Below are 16,353 nucleotides of genomic sequence, written 5' to 3' on the forward strand. Positions count from 1 at the left end.
TCAATTTAACTTATATAAAATAAATTGTTTAACATAAAATTATATCATTAGAAAATAAAATATCTAAAGTTTCTAATAATATACTTTTTGTAATGTATGCCTCTTATTAAGTTGGTCATATTAATGACCTAGGTACACGTGTAAGACGTGTAAACTGAGATGGAGGGAGTACTAGGGATAAGAATGAGTGGCTCCATTAGTACTAGGGATAAGGTTAGTAAAAAAGAAAGAAACATCGGTGGTGTGTGGTCCAACATGAAACGACAGGCGGCGTGACCGGTCGGCCGAGTTGAATCGTTTTGCATTCAACTACTGGTTGCTTGGTTCCAGCAACAATTTTTGAGTGTCAATAACATATTATTGTGTTTGATAGTATGATGTGTGTTAGCTGATTGTAAAAAAAAATGTGTGTTAGTTAAGATGTGCATTGTTCTCGGTTATTTTAGTGCTTGTCATTTTGTTTCTTCAAAAGCCCGTGGCAACGCACGGGCGATCTACTAGTATAGCTATAGACTCTCCGGACCTGGGCCACAGTGCGTTGCCACGTGGGCTTCCTCCGTAGATATATATATAGATTCAGCAACCATTGTTGAGGCCTCTGGAAAAGTTTGCCTGCATGTTTCAGATCACAATATTAATTGCTAGTAAAACTGAGAGTGAAGGGGCATACACATAGCTATTTTCTCATACATTGTCAGAATATCCGCGCCTCACAAACCAAGAGAAAGACCAAAATATACACAGAGGAGAGCAGGCCCTACTGCCAACCAAAACAAGAGGGGCAATGGGGATCATTACTTTGATGTGGCGTGTCAACTGCCACAGCGACTGCTAGCGACGAGGCAGCGTTGGTTCCTTTCAAAGCGCAGGCCGGGCAATGCCGGCTCTCGCACTCGAAAAACAGCGCCGTGTTTTGGAGCTGCAAAAGCAACAGATGCAGCCACCAGATGCTGGCGTGGGTGATGGCACTGATGCTTAACGTTGGGGGGCTTGCCGGAGCAGACACCGATAAAAGTGGCAGTTACAATCACATGATAGGATTATACTCTTGATCTACGGACACATCACAGAAACGTAGAGAGTTAGGTCTAACTTGTTGGCGCCGCCTCTCGCAGCGCCGCTCTTCTTCTACCTCACACAGCTCTCTCTTCCTCTTGTTTCTCTCTCAAACACAAGAACACACACACACACACCAAGGAGAAGACCAGCCTCTAGCTTTTTGCCGAGGTACTCTCTCCTTGATGAATACATTGGCTACATCTTTGGTGCTCGGCCCTCACGGCCAGACTTTTTCATTAATTCAATGCAATGCCTATAACACATAGGAGAGGTTTGCCACACGCACTAACTAGCCGGCACTCACGGCCATTAACCCACTAATCCATGCACTGCCGCACGTCCACCTCTTCCTGGAATATCTCCAGATCAAGGTGACTCGGCAACAAACTTGACCAAGCTGCACTAACAGACTTGCATGTCGCATGCAACTAACAAATTAACAGAAGTCAGCAATTCACTCGGCTGCAACTCCTTGCGGGCCGTGGGCTCCAGGTCTCGTACGTCTATGTCGGCTTCACACGGCACTCGGCACCTAGCATCTCCGACCCCTCAAAAAAAAAAACCTAGCATCTCCGCCGCCTCACACGGCAGTAGCATCTCACCGTGCACGCTCTCCGGCAGACGGCGACACTGAGCCACTGACTACACCTAGACTAAACTACGTGCATAACGAAAGCTACATATGCAGATACATAATCAAGATTAAAAGGCTAACATAACGATGGAGTTTATATGCTATGGTCATCGGTCTGAAAAGGCAAGACTATGGTCATGGGTCTTGGCACATGCAGTAGCAGCACAGGACCACTTGTGTGATAAGGCAAGATGCTGCTTCATTAATTATTCCTCTGTTTAGCAGCCATTGCTGACGCCTCTTGCGCTCTTGACATCCGGTCGTCTCCAAGTGGTTTTCCGTATTATTTCCAGGAAATGAGGGCCCAGTGACGCTCTGCCCTTGCAACACGCACAAGGCGAGGCCACAAGCATATTATATACGGAGCGGCCAACCAAACCAAGAGAACCAAGAGGGGCATAGCAATGGCAAACGGGGTCATGGGCTGGCTATGCTCATTTCTAGCCATCCTGACGGCCGCCATGGTCACCGCTAGCGACGAGGCCGCGTTGCTTGCTTTCAAAGCGCAGCTCAACGACGGCGGCTCACTGGCCTCCTGGAACAGCAGCACCAGCTTCTGCAGCTGGGAAGGCGTGATCTGCATCCCTTGAAGGCCGGCACGGGTGGTGGCACTGATATTGAACGGCACCAGGCTCACCGGACCACTCTCCCCGGCCATTGGGAATCTCACGTTCCTGCGGGAACTTGACCTGAGCTTCAACTCGCTCCACGGTGACATTCCCGCAAGCCTCGGCAGCCTCCGCCGCCTGAAGAATCTCATCCTCAATGACAACTCCTTCTCCGGCACGTTACCTGCCAACCTGAGCTCCTGTGTCGGCATGACCATAATGCTACTGGGCAACAACACTCTTGGCGGGCACATCCCGGCTGAGCTCGGCGTCAAGCTCACGTCCCTGGCTGTGCTCTCCCTGACAAACAACATCTTCACAGGGCCCATCCCGGCATCACTGGCGAATCTGTCCCGTCTGGAAGCTCTCGAACTCAGCACAAACCAGCTTACTGGCTCAATCCCATCGGGGTTTGGAAGCACCCAGAGCACGCGGATCTTCGTTCTTTTCGGAAACAACCTCTCTGGTATGCTCCCGCCTTCTCTATTCAACTGGTCTTCAATGGAACAATTTGACGTACAATTCAATATGTTGCACGGAAGCATTCCAGCTGATATCGGAACCAAGTTCCCCAAGATGAAAGTTCTTGGCTTGGGTGATAATCACTTCACTGGAGGCCTCCCATCATCACTATCCAATATGTCTGATCTCAGACATCTTAGTCTCGCGCAAAATAGATTTAGTGGGTACGTGCCTCCCACGTTGGGGAAGCTGGGAGCTCTACAAGGCCTGTACTTTGCAGACAATGAGCTTGAAGCAAATGACAAGGAAGGGTGGGAATTCATCACTTCTTTGGCAAACTGCAGCCAACTGCAGCGATTGGAAATTGCCAAAAATTCTTTTGGAGGACAAATGCCGGGTTCTGTTGTGAACCTCTCAACGACTCTCCAGTACTTAGGCTTGAGTGACAATATGATCTTTGGGGTGATTCCTGCGGACATAGGGAATCTGGTTGGTCTCCAAAAGCTTTTTATAGCAAATAATTTCATATCCGGAATAATTCCAGAAAGCATAGGTAAACTAGAGAACATGATCGAGCTAGACTTGTACAATAATAGCTTGTCTGGCATCATACCATCATCGGTGGGGAACCTTTCGCAGTTGGTTATCATGACTGCATATTATGGCAACTTGGAGGGGCCGATTCCGGCAAGCCTGGGGGAGTTGAAAAAACTTATTGTACTTGATTTGTCACATAATTACCGTCTTAACGGTTCAATACCCAGAGAGATTTTCAAATTACACGGACTTTCTAACTATTTGGACTTTTCATACAATTCCCTTTCTGGACCTCTTCCTAATGAAGTTGGTAGCTTGGCAAACCTTAACCAACTGATCCTATCAGGAAACCAGTTGTCTGGCAAGATACCCGACAGTGTTCAGAATTGTATAGTGTTGGAATGCTTATTATTAGACAAGAATTTGTTGGAGGGAAGCATACCTCAGTCACTAAAGAACATAAAGGGGCTCAGGATACTGAACTTGACCATGAATAAGTTGTCTGGTAATATTCCTGAGGCCCTTCGCAGTATTGGAAACTTGCAGGAACTATACCTAGCACACAACAACTTGTCAGGGTCAATCCCAATAGTTCTACAGAATTTGACATCATTGTTCAAATTGGATATATCCTTCAATAATTTGCAAGGCGAGGTACCAAATGAAGGTGTTTTCAGAAACATCACTCACTTAGCGGTTGTTGGGAATGTCAATTTGTGTGGTGGTACACCTCAACTTCATTTGGCTCCATGCCCCACAAGGGACTTAAGCAAGAAGAGAAAAAAGATGCCAAAGACTCTTGAAATTTCTCTAGCAGTGGGTGGAGCAATCTTGTTCTCACTTACAATGATTGTTCTTGTTTGGATACTTTGTACGAAGCTCAAATCAAGCCAGAAGACAGTAGCAAAAGATTCAGTTGTTGATTACCATTACAGAAGAATCCCCTATCATGCATTACTGAGAGGAACTAACGAATTTTCAGAAGCCAACTTGGTCGGCAGAGGAAGTTATGGTGCAGTTTATAAGTGTGTTTTGGACACCGAAGAAACAATATTGGCTGTCAAAGTTTTTAATCTTGGTCAATCTAGGTATTCGAAGAGTTTTGGGGCTGAGTGTGAGGCCATGAGAAGGATACGACACCGTTGTCTCATTAAGATCATTACTTCTTGTTCGAGCATCGACCATCAAGGTCAAGAGTTCAAGGCACTGGTTTTTGAGTTCATGCCCAATGGTAACTTGGATGGATGGCTTCATCCCAAATATCAAGAACTCACTACAAACAACACACTCAGCATGGTCCAGAGGCTTGACATTGCTATCGATATTGTGGACGCAGTAGAATATCTGCACAACTACTGCCAAACATTGATAATCCATTGCGATCTTAAGCCAAGCAATATTCTTCTTGCTGAGGACATGAGCGCACGAGTTGGAGACTTTGGCATATCAAGGATCCTTCAAGAAAATACAAGCGAGGGGACACAAACTTCTTATAGCTTAACTGGAATTAGAGGTTCCATTGGTTATGTTGCTCCAGGTGACTAAAATTCTTCTAACTTTATATTTTACTTTTTCACTCAAATATGGCATGTTAACCACAAACCTTTGCATAATTGCAGAGTATGGAGAAGGCTCTGTAGTCTCAACAGCTGGTGATATTTATAGTCTTGGCATATTGCTGCTTGAGATGTTTACCGGAAGGAGGCCAACAGAAGGCACGTTCAGAGATTCATTGGATTTGCATAAGTTTGTCGAGGATGCACTTCCAAATAGAACCTTTGAGATAGCTGACCCAACAATGTGGCTGCACGGCGGACAACATAATAACACTGCAAGTATTAGAATCCAGGAGTGCTTGGTCTCGGTCTTCAGGCTTGGCATATCCTGCTCAAAGCAACAACCTCGAGACCGAGCACTGACGAGAGATACAGCGGCAGAGATGCACGCAATCAGAGATACGTACCTGAAATTTACAGGGGAGGATGGAGCAGAAAGAGAAGCCTCGACCCGAGAAATTCAGAACATCATTGAATAAACAAGCTGGTACAGGATATGATCCTTCAAAATAATAAAATTATGTATCATTTCAATTAGTAACGTTCTCGAGGCTATGTTGCTCCACAATTGTATTAAATAAATGCACAACCATGGGGTTCTGTAATAATAGCACTATAGCAAGTTGTAGGGAGTTTCAAAAATCAAGCAGTGTAATTGTTTTTCATTTTCAAAATTGTACACATGCAAGCAGTATTATTACTTCATGCTTCAATTAAACCAGTAGACTCGAAGTTCTAGAGAGTTTGAGAAGTTGTTTTCTCGTTTTCTTATTCTTATTTTTTCCAAGCAAATGATCCAAATGTATTTGTTTGTATTACTATAAGGAAAGTGAAGCCTGAAAATGTTGGCACAATACTTGAGAAGTTCTAGATGCGTACCTCCTGATTGTCGGTGAGCATGGAGGATGGAGCAAAAGAGGAGCCTCGGCTTGAGACATTCGAGCTGGAGCAATATGATCCTGCAATAACACAAATTGCTTCAGTTAGCAAGCATTTGCTTGTTATCGGGGCCAGTTTGTTGCACCATATCAGATAAATGTAATGTAAAATAATGTAAAATCATCCTAGCGTTGTGCAATAGAACTTCAGCAACAGTAGGTGTCAGCATATTACATACTCCCTCCGTTCACTAATACTTCCTCCGTTCCTAAATATAAGTCTTTGGAGAGATCCCACTATGGACCACATACGGAGCAAAATGAGTGAATCTACACTCTAAAATGCATCTACATACATCCGTATGTGTTCCATAGTGAAATCTCTACAAAGACTTATATTTAGGAACGGAGGGAGTATAAAATGTTTTGGATATTTCAATATGGACCCCATACAAACTCAAATGAGTGAACAAACACACTAAAACACACCTAAATACATCCGATCCAGAAAAAGTTTGAATATCTTATAATAAAGAACAGAGGAGTAGCTTGTAAGAAATTCCAAAGATTCAAAAATTACATACTCGATCCAATAATCAGCAGTCAGTCACACTGCTGATTAACAAGGTATATACTGTCCGTGTGTACAGAAAATAAAAACATAGGGTACAGTAGGCAATAGCGGCAGCAGAAATCGACCCAGATAAATATTTCACAGATACAGTAAGATATTAAAACATATGCACAGTATGATTAGTAACCAAAAACAGTCCAATGAGCACCCAGAAACAGTTAGAAGATTATAAAGCCTAACAAGAATATGATCTCCCAGAGCCAGGAAGTAATGAGCCGAGGATAGAGATTAGAAACATTACTGGTGTTGAGGAGTTCTAAGAAAACAGTAGACATATAAGTAGACTGAATTTGTCTCTTCCAATTGTTGATATGTAGCAGTACATACTGTTTAATAAAGGTTCATTTGCCATTCCCTCAAAAAAAAAAGGTTCATTTGCTCCAGCTCGAATGTCTCGAGCCGAGGCTCCTCTGTTGCTATTAGGTACAAGAATGCCATTTGTGAAGGAACTAGAAGTTATCTGATGGAGTTCATGGAGGGAACAGGGGAGGAAGATGAACAGTACCGAGGCCGAAGCCCTTCCGTTCATCCCCAACTTCGGTTGCCATCCCCTTCTCTGCTCCGCTCCTGTATCTTGCCAGTAGGCCCATCAACAGAGTATTAGGCCGCTGACATATTAAAAAGTACTCTATTTCTAGATCTCTAAATGGCATGATAGTTCGTCACATATGAAGAAGAAATCTGAATTGCTTGCAATGAAGCATACTGGAATATTATTTCTCATACACTAGAATAGCACAAAATTTGTTGGTGGTTCAGAGACAAAAGGCAGGAATATTGCAGGAATGCAATGTTATGAGGAAACGGACTCTTTCTCTCACACACACACAGACACAAACGCACCCACACTTTTTCAGAAACAGAACAGGGCTGGGATGAGAGATGGAGAGAGAGGCGGAGGGCTGCCTGCGGTGAGCCATGGATCCACTACTTCCGCGGCCGCGCGCGCTGAAAGAGAGAAAAATCTAGTACCTTTAGTCGGTGCGGCGACCGTGACTGCCGTCCGGCTTAGCCGCAGGCGAGGCAGGGCAGGCCGGCGAGGTCGCAGGTGAAGAAGGTCGATGCGTCCTAGGGGCCAGGGACTCCGGTCGCCGGAGATCCCTCGCACGGCGGCGGCGGCGGCGGCGGGGGGAGTGGGGATTTTCTTTTGGGGGTCGGCTGAGCAGACAGAGAAACAGAACGAATCGTGACGTGGCAAAAGAAAGGAAAAATGGTACTCCCTCCTAACCAATTTTTTTTTTTTGAGATAAACTTCTAATCTATTCATGGCAGCAGTACATTTAGAACATCAAAAGTAAAAAAAAATTATAACCAGCTCCATGGACCCAAATTAATGGTCAATGCTAGGCGTCGGCGCGCCTGCTCAGAGTTTCGGCCGGTCGCACGCTAGCCGTCAGATGGGCCTGTCCCAAGCCGTTGGATCGTTATCCACCTCAGGTCGTCTTCTTCCTTCACCCGTTCCCGCGCCCCCCTCCTTGCCTCGTCGCCGCATGGCAGTCGCCCCTCTCCCCAGGCCCCGCAACACCCGTCCCTGCCCTCTTCTCATTGCCTCGTCCCCGCAACGCTCCTCGTCAATCACAAACAAAAAGGCGTTGACTGCAGCAACTTTTTCATTCACCTTCCCTGTTGCATCCATGGTGGCCGCCCATGGCGCCGGCCGGAAAAACTCGTTCCTCGCTGGTGCTCTCGACCCAAGGATGCAACATTAATGGCGACGGCGGCGTCACTCGCAACCAAGGCAAGTTGTAGCAAAAATGGTGATGTTTCCAGCAATACTAAAAGACGTCAGCTGGTTCCAGCAAAAAAGCTCATTGGTCAAAGCTTTTTCGGATGCCTGATGCAACAAAAAAGGACTCCACCCTCGTCGCCACCGGAGAAACATTGCAGTCGTTGTAGCAAATCCAGCTGCCTGTTCCAGCTCCGGCATCAGCTGGTTGCAGCAAAAAATCGATGCTGGTTCCAACTTTCAACTTCACCAGTTGTAGCAAATCTAGATGTTGGTTCCAGCATCTGTTATCCCGCTACCCCCTCTCAACCAACATTTCGTTGTGTGCTCGCGGGGGTTGAAACTTTCAGTAAAGCTGGTTGAAGCTTTCGGCAAAGCGGGTTGAAGCTTCCCGAAAATGATGTTGTAGCCTTTTTAATTTCGTAGTGGTCAGATGAAACTTCTCTATTTCTCCATTTGAAGCTTTTTCAAACTACGATTGAAGCTTTCATAAAAATGAATGTACTTTTGTGTCCGGTTGAAACTTTATATGTCGCGGGTTGAAGCTTTCGAATCAAATGGGTGTAGCCTTTTGGGTCGTCGGTTGCAACATCAAATGGGGGTGCAAAAACTACTTTCAGGTTCGTTTTGGGAGGAGATGGTTGTAGTAGTGGGGGGGAGGTCACGCCACCATATTGTAGCATCTCCAGTCGATAATTCCAGTGTGGGGAACTGTGAGAAAGAAGATGAGCGACTACGTGGGAGAAGGAGATCAGGAGGATGTGTTGTCACGTGGCTCGCACGCCGAGTACAAGCATTTTCCCAAATTAATTGATGCAGTACAAATTTATATTAAATGTGCATCAATTAATATGGATCAAAGAGAGTACTGTCTTTTGCCCAAGCGAACAAAACCTTATTTGCTCCGATAAGTAATTTTGATTTAAGGTGAGGTATTGGAGAATGCCCCTAATAACCCACAAGTATAGGAGATCGTTTGTAGTCTTTTTCGATAAATAAGAGTGTCAAACCTAACGAGGAGCTAAAGTTAGAACAAATATTTTCTCAAGTTCTACCGACCACCGATACAACTCTAAGCACACTTAATGTTCGCTTTACCTAAAACAGGAATAAAACTAGAAGTGCTTTGCGAGAATAAAACAGCGAATAAATTGCAAGATAATAAATTTACACTAGTAGAAAACAAGGCTTGGTCCAGGCCAGAAAAGGGCATTAATCCTGGTTCACTCACAAAGCGGGACCAATGGGGGCATCAGTCCCGGTTCGTGAGGCCAGGGCGCCAGCTGGGCCTCGGGGGCCATTGGCCCCGATTCGTCTGAGCCCTTTGGTCCAGGTTCGAGACACGAACCAGGACCAATGGGCCTCACTACTGGCCCATCACCTTTACTCCCGGTTGGTGGCTGTAACCGGGACCAAAGGCCATTCATCTATCCTGGTTCTAGCCACCAACCGGGACTACCAACCGGGATTAGAGAGATGTCTATATATATGCTCGCCCCTGCCCGCTCACTCCTCTGTTCTCACTCTATTTTTTGGCCTCCTATGCACATGAGGTGTGTGTTGCTCTAGATCACCTCCTATGCACATGAGGTGTTCGATGAAATGCACGAGCCACACTTAAGCTTTTTCCTCTCGAAGCTCCTTGTCCAATCTCCATTTTCCTCAAGATTTTTCTAGGTTTGGCACTCCGTCCTATCCCGTCCCGTCCTCACCGCCGCCGATCGCCCACGCCGATCTCGTCGCTGGCACCACCGTGGTGAGCCTCTTGTTCTTATCTTCTTTCTAAAATAAAAAAGTTCTTACTTGTATAATTTAGATAGATACTTGTGTGATTTTCTTACTTTTGTTATTGTTTGCGGTAATTGCCTTTGGCTCCTAGGTGCATATGCACCCATTGTCGAAATACACATTTCGAAAAGTTAAAAAATTCATAACAAAAATCCTGCGTGTATATCTGGACATTTTATGTGCTTGCACAAGGTTTCAGTGAAAAACGATGTTTTTTGTGGCTTGTGTAAAAAAGACAATTTCTGATGCTTCATTTTAACTATCCACAAGGCATTTCTTTATCTTTTTTACACAAGCCACAAAAAACGTCGTTTTTCACCGAAACCTTGTGAACGCACGTAAAATGTCCAGATATACACATGGGATTTTTGTTCCGAATTTTTCAACTTTTTAAAATGTGTATTTCGACAATGGGTGCATATGCATCTAGGAGCCAAAACGCCGCTCTCGTTTGTTTGTTATTATATAGTGCGATGGTTTTGGTATCCGCCTCCGTTGGCCCTAGTCCTGTCTATGATTCGGAGGTGATATATATTATTTTTATAACTATTTGGTTCATTTAGTGTTTATGACAATTATGCCGACCAACATGACATAGATGTTTTTATCTGGGAGGTATGTGAACTGGAAATTCCAATCGACCCTAATGTCGAGAGGTTAAATTTAGTTGAAGAAGAAAACAATTACCTGAGGAGAAGATGCGATTGGAGTTGCATGTTGCGGATGTCGTCGATGATCACAAGATCAAGATGGATGCAATGCGCTTGAAGATTAGAAAGATTAAAAAATATGCCATTCATACCAAGGCTTGGTATTATTATGTCGTTAGATTAATTGTTACCTTAGTTGCGATTATGATTGTATTTGTTGTTGCATTGAAATATTTTACATAGTTTCAATGTATGGTTTAATTAGATGCTCTGAGATGTATATATGTGTTGTTCAATGAGAACTATATATGTATGAACTTTATGTATTTATTTTTTAAGTAATAACATTTGATCACTACTGTACTTTGGTTTTAATGTGATGATGAACTTCTATTAATTTGGTCACTTCTGTATTCATGATATTCTGTAATGGTTTTTGACACACTTAATTATATATAATGCATGCAGATGAACCGGTAATGGATGTACGATAACAGACGCACCTCCGAGTACAATAAGGGCGTGCATAGTTTTCTTGAAGTGGTAGAGGCAAACAAGCAGAATGGTTTTATGTGTTTTCCATGCCCTATATGTGGGAATACGAAGTCTTACTCTGACCAGAAAATCTTTCACACCCACCTGCTTCATAAGGGTTTCATGTCACACTATATTGTTTGGACCGAGCATGGAGAAAGAGGGGTTATGATGGAAGACAACGAAGAAGAAGAAGATGATGACAACTATGTGCCCCCTAAATACGGTGATGCTGCAACGGGGGAAGCTGAAGATCCAGTTTTTGCCGTAACCCTGATACTTCGAAAGAGATTGTCCATTTTGTATATGAAGTGCATCCGGATTTTGCCGTAACCCTCTCAACTTTTTATAACATGCTATGTGGGATAAATGATGATACCATGCCAACTTTCAACCTTTTCAGAGTTCATTTGAAGTGTTTTTGAATTTCAGGGTCATTTAGCTCAAAAAATCAGTAAATGCATGAAAAATACCAAATGAAGTCAGAAAGGGTTGAAAAGATGATGTGGCTTTGAATGGTATTTTAAACACACAAAATGTCTGGAGTTCAAATAAGTACAAAAAATGAAATCCCTTTGTAACAGATGAGTTTTCGTCCGAAACCCTGATACTTCGAATGAGATTGTCCATTTTGTACACAAAGTGCATCCAGCTTTTGCCATAACCCTCTCAACTTTTTAGCACATGCTATGTGGGTGAAATGATGATACCATGCCAACTTTCAACCTTTTCAGAGTTCATTTGTACTGCTTTTCAATTTCAGTGTCATTTAGCTCAAAAAAACAGTAAATGCATGAAAAATACCAAATGAAGTCATAAAGGGCTAAAAATTGATGATGTGGCTTTGAATGATGCATTTTGAACACACAAAAAGTCTGGAGTTCAAATAAGTTCAAAAAAAATTGAAATCCCTTTCTAACAGATGAGTTTTCGTCCGAAACCCTGATACTTCGAAAGAGATTGTCTATTTTGTACACGAAGTGCATCCAACTTTTGCCGTAACTCTCTCAACTTTTTAGCACATGCTATGTGGGTGAAATGATGATACCATGCGAACTTTCAACCTTTTTAGAGTTCATTTGTAGTGCTTTTCAATTTCAGGGTCATGTAGCTAAAAAATCAGTAAATGCATGAAAAATACCAAATGAACTCAGAAAGGGTTGAAAATTGATGACGTGGCTTTGAATGGTGCATTTTGAACACACAAAAAGTATGTAGTTCAAATAAGTTCACAAAAATGAAATCCATTTGTAAGAGATGAGTTTTCGTCCGAAACCCTGGTACTTCGAAAGAGATTGTCCATTGTGTACATGAAGTGCATCCAGCTTTTGCCATACCCTCTCATTTTTTTAGCACATGCTATGTGGGTGAAATGATGATACCATGCCAACTTTCAACCTTTTCCGAGTTCATTTGTAGTGCTTTTCAATTTCAGTGTCATTTAGCTCAAAAAAATCAGTAAATGCATGAAAAATACCAAATGAAGTCAGAAAGGGCTGAAAATTGATGATGCAGCTTTGAATGATGCATTTGAACACACAAAAAGTCTGGAGTTCAAATAAGTTCAAAAAAATGAAATCCCTTTTGTAACAGATGAGTTTTTGTCCGAACCCCTGATACTTCAAAAGAGATTGTCCATTTTGTACACGAAGTGCATCCAACTTTTGCCGTAACTCTCTCAACTTTTTAGCACATGCTATGTGGGTGAAATGATGATACCATGCGAACTTTCAACCTTTTCAGAGTTCATTTGTAGTGCTTTTCAATTTCAGGGTCATTTAGCTCAAAGAATGAACTAATAGCAAAAAGAATGAACTAGAAAACTTTTATAAAACTCTAATAGCAAAAAGAATGAACTAAAAATAATCAATTAAAATATTCTATTATGATCAACTAAAACAAAACTATAATATTCTTCAATAGCAGAAAGAATCAACTAGAAAGCTTTTATGAAATTCTAATAGCAAAAGGAATCAACTAAAAGATTTTTATAAACCTCTAGTATTTTTGAAACTAAAATTATATAAAATTTATGCAACTAAAATTATCGAATTATAACCTAACAATTACCAAATTGAATATAATGATAAAACACAGTAATATTAAAGAGCACGAAAAAGAATCACTCAAAAATATATTTTTATAATAAAGTTATTCACAAACTAGTGATTCACACAAATTTAAAAGAATTCAAATTTAAACTATTCAAATTTGAAAAAAAGAAAAGAAAAAAGAAAAAAAAGAAAAAATGCCGCCTACTGGGCCACCGCGGCCTGAATACGGCTAGAAACCCAGCTAGTTGGGCTAGGAATCACGCCCGTAGCTGGCCTAGTAGGCCCACAGGCAGAGGAGTGTGTGATTAGGCCCGTATGTTTGCAGTTGTGAGGAGCTCGAGAGGGTTGGCGCAGCAGCGCTTATAAACAACTCTCGAGCCCTCTCAACTAGCGAGGTGGGACTAAACTTTTGGCCCCGGGCAACACCACCCTTTCGTCCCAGTTGGTGGCACCAACTGGGACCAATACCCACCTTTGGCCCCGGTTCGTGTCACCAACCGGGACCAAAGGTCTCTACTTCCTTCCCTTTGGGCTGATGAAAAGAGACCTTTGGCCCCTGTTTGTGGCACCAACCGAGACCAATGCCACTCTTTGGTCCCGGTTAGTGTCACCAACCGGGACCAAAGGTCTCTCCTTCATGCCCTTTGGGCTGATGAAAAGAGACCTTTGGTCCCGGTTGGTGGCACAAACCGAGACCAATGCTTTGGGTATATAAGTCCATACTTAGCGGTTTCTGCAAAAATCACTTCTTCTCTGCCCCGCCGCCCCCAGCTACTCGTCGTCACCGTCGCCGCCGAGCTCTTCCCCGACGCCATCAGGCTGCTCCACCACATCGTTGCCGCTGCCGCCGCCACCGCGCCCTCGACGCCTTTGCCCCGACGACGGTGCCGCTCCTCGCGCCCCTGCCCGCCCCGACGCCGCCCATCGTGCCCTGCTGCCCAACGCCGACACCGCCCCCTGTGAGCATCTACCCTACTCCCGTGCCCCTGCCCTGCTCCCGCGCCCCTGCCGCCATCCCCCTAGGTCTTTGTCGCCGTCCACCACTCCCATCACTTCTCCGGTGGCAACCAATCTGTTTCCTGATACACTTGAAATTTTGTTTAGGTCAGGGATGAGTTGATGTAGCTGCAATATCAACAATAAGTTGCATATGAGATTTTTTAATGTTTCATATTAAGTTATTTGGCTGCTTGCATCTGTGAGTTTGTCTATTCTCATAAAATAATCAATTCTTGGTGCCAAGCATTAATCAGTAAATGAGAAATATCTGGTTGTCTCCACTTGTTACCCAATTATTCTTTGTGCTTTATTGTTCTAGATAAGATTAAATAACATTTTGGTCACTTGGGGTTCATTCAGGGCATAAGCAACTCATCTGACCACTCCCATCGCTTCTCGACGCCACCCATGGCGCCCAAGAAGAGGCCGTCTGCAAGAGCTTTTCGCCGTGCTCAAGAGCGATGGGAGGAGGCTGTCAGCAAGTTCTCCAAGGGAGATTCAAAGAAAAGGATAGATGTAGAGGAGATCTGCAATAGGTTTCCCAGCTTGTAGATGTGCGTCGACCATGCTAGGGGCCTCATCGCCGTGGCTACGAATGTTGAGAAGAAGACGATGTTCCCTGGCGACCATGGAATTCCTCATGTTGTTGTTTTCCTTTGGGCTATGAATGAAGCGGAAAACTCACAAGGTCCGCGCCAGTGTGCTAGGTGGTACGAGTATCTCTCCCGCCATCGCACCCCTCCATCTCAAGTGGAAGGTCTCATCGGCGTCCTGGTCACTGTACCAGCTGCAGTGAAGTAGGTGATTGTCCACTCTAACAGTGAGGGAGAGAGTAGTGAAGATGAGGAGGAGGAGGAGGAGGAGGAGGAGGAGGAAGAGTCCAGCGAGGGGGAGGAGGAGCCAGGTGCAGACATGGTGGTGGAGGTGGAGGACGACAGCAAGCAGGAGCAGCTGATGGTGGAGGTGGAGGACGACAACAAGGGGGAGGTGGCGCGGCAGCTGCAGCTGCCTGCCTATGACGACCTGTAGATGGTGGCATCAGGGATCCTGCAGCTCGGCGACATGAGCATGCCAATCGAGGCGGAGACCTACATCCGCGTCGGCATTCGCCACTCTGACCGCATCAAGAAGATGAAGGAGATGCAGAAATGAAGAAATGTAGTGACACTAGTAGAAAAATTTCCTAATGTGAGACACATTAGTGCCGGTTCGATTTTGGCCCGGTACTAATGGTACCATTAGTGCCGGTTCGAACGGCTATGCATTAATGCCGGTTCGTTTCGAACCTTTAGTACCGGTTCGTGCCACGAACTGGTACTGAAGGGGTGGTGGCAGGCTGGCGTCAGCCCGGGGCCCCGCGATTACCTTTAGTATCGGTTCGTGGCACGAACCAGTAATAAAGGGCTAACCTTTAGTACCGGTTCGTGCCACGAGCCGGTACTAAAGGGGTTTGACCTATAGTACCGGTTCGTGGCACAAACCGGTACTAAAGAGCAATTTTCAAACTCTACCCCCCCCCCCCGTGTATCGCCATTTCAGTTTTGAAAAATACAAAAGAAAATGAGTAAACATTCAAAAAATAAATTTTTTCGAGATGTAGTTATATTACTACATCTACTAGTTAGGAAAATTTAAAAACTTAAATTTGGACATGTTTTGCAAAAAGTGTAGGGAAAATATAAAACGGCTATAACTTTTGCATACAATGTCGGAAAAAACGTATACTATATCAAAAAATTCAGTACGAAAATCCGCATCCGATTTTGACAGCCTACGGCCTGTTTGCAATTTTTTAGAATCCTCAAATTCGAAAAGGAGAAAAAGATATGCTCAAATTTAAGTTTTTTTTTCAATTTTGTTTAAATCTGGTCAAACTATGGTCAAACTACTTATTCAAAAAGTATTAATGTTACTACATACTTATTCAAGAATATTAGTGTTACTAAATAATTATTTCAAATTTTTGAATTTTGGTCAAATCTGGTCAAACTATGGTCAAACTGTGGTCAAACTATGGTCAAACTTATTCAAGAAATATTAGTGTTAATAAATAATTATTGTTTTTTAGAATAATAGTTTCAAACTCAAACGGTGAAATGTGTGACCTAATGCTCAAGCTAAACTGGTGAGGGTTAATAGGATTTACAGCTTACATTTGTCAGGAAAACAACAAGTGCGGATTTGAAAAGTAGGGGGAATAGAACTCCGAAGTTAAGCGTGCTCAGGCTGTGGGA

The 16,353-nt window shown here is 43.7% G+C and overlaps 1 long non-coding RNA gene across 5 annotated transcripts; it reads right to left on the reverse strand.

Moving 5' to 3' along the window:
- Nucleotides 1-667: 667 nt before the first annotated feature.
- Nucleotides 668-7,573, reverse strand: LOC123087919 (uncharacterized). Of its 5 annotated transcripts, none has more exons than XR_006441588.1 (8): nt 7,341-7,523; nt 6,874-6,935; nt 5,736-5,815; nt 5,264-5,358; nt 3,991-5,104; nt 3,743-3,855; nt 3,377-3,456; nt 668-3,232 (listed from the first exon to the last, which is right to left on the reverse strand). It is a non-coding gene; the product is annotated as an uncharacterized lncRNA (long non-coding RNA). The 5 variants fall into 5 exon arrangements; XR_006441589.1 differs by having other exon boundaries at nt 6,874-6,941; XR_006441591.1 differs by lacking the exon at nt 6,874-6,935 and having other exon boundaries at nt 4,904-5,104; nt 7,341-7,573.
- Nucleotides 7,574-16,353: the final 8,780 nt, after the last annotated feature.

Source organism: Triticum aestivum, chromosome 4A, assembly GCF_018294505.1.
Source record: "Triticum aestivum cultivar Chinese Spring chromosome 4A, IWGSC CS RefSeq v2.1, whole genome shotgun sequence".
NCBI lineage: Eukaryota > Viridiplantae > Streptophyta > Magnoliopsida > Poales > Poaceae > Triticum > Triticum aestivum.